We start from the raw sequence: 4,593 nt of genomic DNA on the forward strand, positions 1-4,593 counted from the left end.
TTTTGGGGTGTGGACTTTTTTTGTTGGGGTTGTGTCTTGGTGTCTGAACATGTAACGTAGATGCTTTGGTGATATAACATTTTCTTAATAATTTTGTTTATATATTATGCATACACACATGCTATATGTGTGTATATATTTATATATATATACACACATAAATACATACATACACACACGTGTGTATATGTATATATATATATATATACTGTATAACTGCCCATAGAAAGTTCGGAAACGAACTTCGGTCGATTATATCTCCCCTTTAATAAAACCAATTGGTATTGTGTTTTATATCATTTTTATTGTTGATTAGTCACCTTTACAACGAGGTACAGCTTGTAAGGATCAGGCATTCGTGGAATGAGCAACACAGCTAAACCTGTGGGTAGCGCCTCCCAAAAAAATGCCAAAATCACCCAATATGCTTCTGTTGGTAATCACTCTTGTTTTGAGCGACCTGCCAGCACACACCTGGTGTGTGACTGGCACCTGAGCATGGGTTCTGCAACTTTGTTGAGTTTGTGTATGCTCCAAGCAGCAACACTGCCCCCATGGAAAAATGCTACGTTTGTAGCGGATAAGGGCAATAGGGCAAGTGAAGCTGGTGTTCCGTTATGCAGATTACGCATTATTTGGTGTTAGCCCTGGTACCATTTGCAGGCAGGTGTTTGCCAGTCACAGGTGTGTGACTGGCACCTGAGCATGGGTCCTGCAACTTTGACATCTGTCTTTGGTAACGTTGTGCAAATCTTGCCTGTAGATCTATGGTTTCTCAGTGAAGCAAAGGGTCTTGGGTTGTTGTCTTCCCTGTTGACTTCACCAGTCTCACAGAACTTGGTCTTAGTTTGGAAATTATACCAGGGCTGACACCAAATAATGCTGTCACTCTGCATAACGGAACACCAGCTTCCACTTTCCCTATTGCACGGGCCTTATCCTGAAGGGACAAACGTGGCATTTTTCCATGGGGGCATGGGTGACTAATCAACAATAAAAATTATATAAAATACAATACCAATTGGTATTAGGGGAGATATAATCGAACGAAGTTACGTTTCCGAACTTTTTATGGACAGTTTGTCAATGGTTCCAAAACACAGCTGGTCCCTTTCTAGTTTTCTTTTCACCCTTTTCTCCATTTCATCTTGCTCCTCTTCACCTATTCATCTTCTCTCCATCTCCTTCCTCTGTTTTTCCTCTTCTCATTGCCTTCTCGCTTGAAGCTATAATTTGTTTGCCTTGCCTCATGTCTATTAAGCCCTATATATTTTCATTCATTTTATCTCATCTGGATAATATATGAATTATTTCTGATTATTCCATTTTTATATCTCTTACTCTGTTTTTCATCTTTACATGTTCGGTGTGTATAGAATTTATGATTGATCTAAAAAAAAGAGAGAAAAATCTGACTAATCAGTTCAGTTCTAGTTTTTTTGTAATCAAGTACAGTGGCTGTTATTGTCACTTTGGATCATTAGATTAAAACATTTGGTGGCTATAGAGTTTTCAACTAGCTTCTCAAACAGTGTTGTATTGAAATAGTTTAGAAACATTTTAAAAACACAAATATTTTATCGGGGTCCACATCCACGGCCAAATACATTAAAATCTCCCCTTGACATAGAACAATGCATTGATTTTTTTCAGCCAGCAGGTGTCGCGAAAACAACATGAAACTTACTGAGGTCTGGCCTGGACCTCGTGTAGACGTCGTAGGCACGGCGTATCGGCGTAGTGTAAAATGTCTGGTTGGTTTTTGGGGGTTTTTGGTCGTTTCTGAGGTCTGACCTGGACGTCGTATAGACGTCGTATGAACGGCGTGTCGGCGTTGTTGTATGGACGGACGTCAGTGTTGCCATATTTTGTGAGAGAAATAAGCATCCAGGTCTAGGAAAACAAGACCACAATTATAAACAACCTACCTGCATATGCATCGCCTATTATCTACAAGCTCACAACGCGTCGCTTGTAGATCTGCTATTTTCAAACACTCTTGCAATAAAAACGTGCAATATAATATTGAACTTTTTACTTTGACCAAAAATAAATATTAACCAGGACCCAGATTCAAACCCACAATATTTTAATTGAGGAACCTCAACTTTTCTCTTGCACCACAAGGTATTTCGGAGATAGATGCAGAACAGGGGTCTTCAACAGGGGGTCCGTGATAGGATTTCGTTTTTTTACATAACCACTTGAACCTTATTCCTTTTCTGAGGGGAACATTAGCCAAAAATAGCAGATCTACAAGCTCTCAACGCCTATATATATATGTGTGTGTGTGTAGCCTGTGGGACCTCCCAGCCGGCGTCAGTTCACAGCTGCAACCAATGCCTAATGATTAGTATAAAATTATCTGGTAGGGAGCTGAGCAGTGCTGTAATCAGTGTCGAAATCACCTGCCGTCACGCTGAGCTGGGGAGGAAAATTGGTAGGCAAACATTTATATGTGCAGCGATTTTGTAACGTTTATCGATTTTATAGTTGTATTTTAAATTGCATTTGTTTATGTAGGGCTTAATTGGCAAAGGCTGTGAGCTGAAGGCTGCTGTGGCATGACCCGTGTTCCATAGTAGTAGGTAGGCACACGCCATGGCAACATTCTAAATCTAATGAATAATGGTGGTGTATTATTGACATTGATATGTAACACTTTGCAGATTGCCAAGGCGTTGTCTGCCGCTGCCCCATGGTTTATTGTCCTTATTAGTTTATATGGTTTTGTGTTTTTTGTTTAATCTGGCTGCTTCCCATCTAAGCACAGTTATCCTGACAGAGCATTCAGTTATATTACATCAGTAGCCTATGTATACTATGTGCAACATGGTGTGATCCAATTGGGTTCTGTATACAGGTTCGCTGGACTGCCCAGGTTCCTAACTGTTGATCAGTATTTGTCTTGCTATATCTATTGCTCTTCTAACCTCATAGATTTTATTAAATAAAGATCAGTACTATGTACTATGATTTTATACTCTCTCTGTTTGTCATTCATTTGACAGCTTGACTGGGGAAACCTTATATGGTGTTTATTGAGTTCCCTTTAACTCAGCCTAACTAAAGGGTGGCGTAGTCTATCTACCGCTGTGTTACATGTATATATATATATATATATATATATATATATATATATATATATATATATATATATATATATATATATATATATATATAATGTGTATATATATATATATATATATATATATATATATATATATATATATATATATATATATATAATGTGTATATATATATATATATATATATATATATATATGTATATATATATATATGTATATATATATATATATATATATATATATATATATAATGTGTATATATATATATATATATATATATATATGTGTATATATGGACAACAATATAAATGAATGAGCCAGCGTATCCACAATAGGCTATATATATTATATGATATGCATATAAGATAAGGAGTACTGATATTATACAGTATAGTATTTGAAATACTACATGTATATTTATAATTTGGGTATAGATAGTGAAACATATGGTACATAGTTATGAACATATTCCCTGATATCATGAATATTATAATAGGTGATTGTATAATAATTAATTCATGTTGGTAGTAATATGATGATGATAATAGAGAAGGCACGGCAACATGGTATAAAAAATGATAGTACAATAAGGTATATTATATAATAATTGAGTCATCTGATTCATCATTTTTATGCTAGAGGGGTACCTTATTTGTACATGTCCAGATCAGAGAGATCTCTGATCAATAGCACCTTTGCCTCCTCTGGGGAATCTCCATTGAGCTTGATGTACACCTTGCAGTTTGTCGTCCAGGTAGCCTGTATCTTCTCTTGCCTTCTCAGTATTCTCGCTTGTCTGGCAATGTCCCCATTCTTTTTTGTTAGGTGCGCGTTCATGTAGACATCCGATCCCTTCAATTTTATTCCTTGTTTCAGCATTGCAATCTTGTGTTTTCTGTTGACAAAGCGTAGTATTATGTCCGGGTGAGCTTTTTTATTTCTTCGTGGTAGAGGGTGACATGCCTCTATGTCTCCACTGTTGATGTTTATTCCTTTATCGGCCATGAAGTTGATCACCTGTTGCTCCATCGATTCAACGTCTTGTTCCGTGGGTTCAGCGTCCTCAGTCCTCGCCACAGCTCTGGCGTACGACCGGGGCTTGGTCACCATACTGTTTATGATGATGTTGTTTAATCTGGAATATTGTTCCAATTCATCCACTTTAGATTCTAAAGTCGCTATCTTTTTGTCCTTCTCTAGATGCAACTGTTTGAGCTGCTTGACCTCTCCCATCAGCTCCATCATGGCTTGTTATTGTTTGGAGATCCTTGTGACTTCATCGCAAAAATCTTGTTGTTGTTTGGAGATTTTTGCGACTTCTTCCATGAGGTTGTCGAGTGACTTCTTGGTGTCCTCAATCTCAGCCTTTTGCGCCTTTGCCATGCTCCCAGGTGGCCGACTCACCCACACACACACCTAATGCTTTACTTGGGTTTGGATTTCATTTAACACCCCCCCCCCCCCCCCCCCCAAAGAAAAGGAAAGAATAATGTCATGCCTGTAT

The sequence above is a fragment of the Gymnoscopelus microlampas genome, assembly GCF_963454915.1.
Source record: "Gymnoscopelus microlampas genome assembly, chromosome: 4".
NCBI lineage: Eukaryota > Metazoa > Chordata > Actinopteri > Myctophiformes > Myctophidae > Gymnoscopelus > Gymnoscopelus microlampas.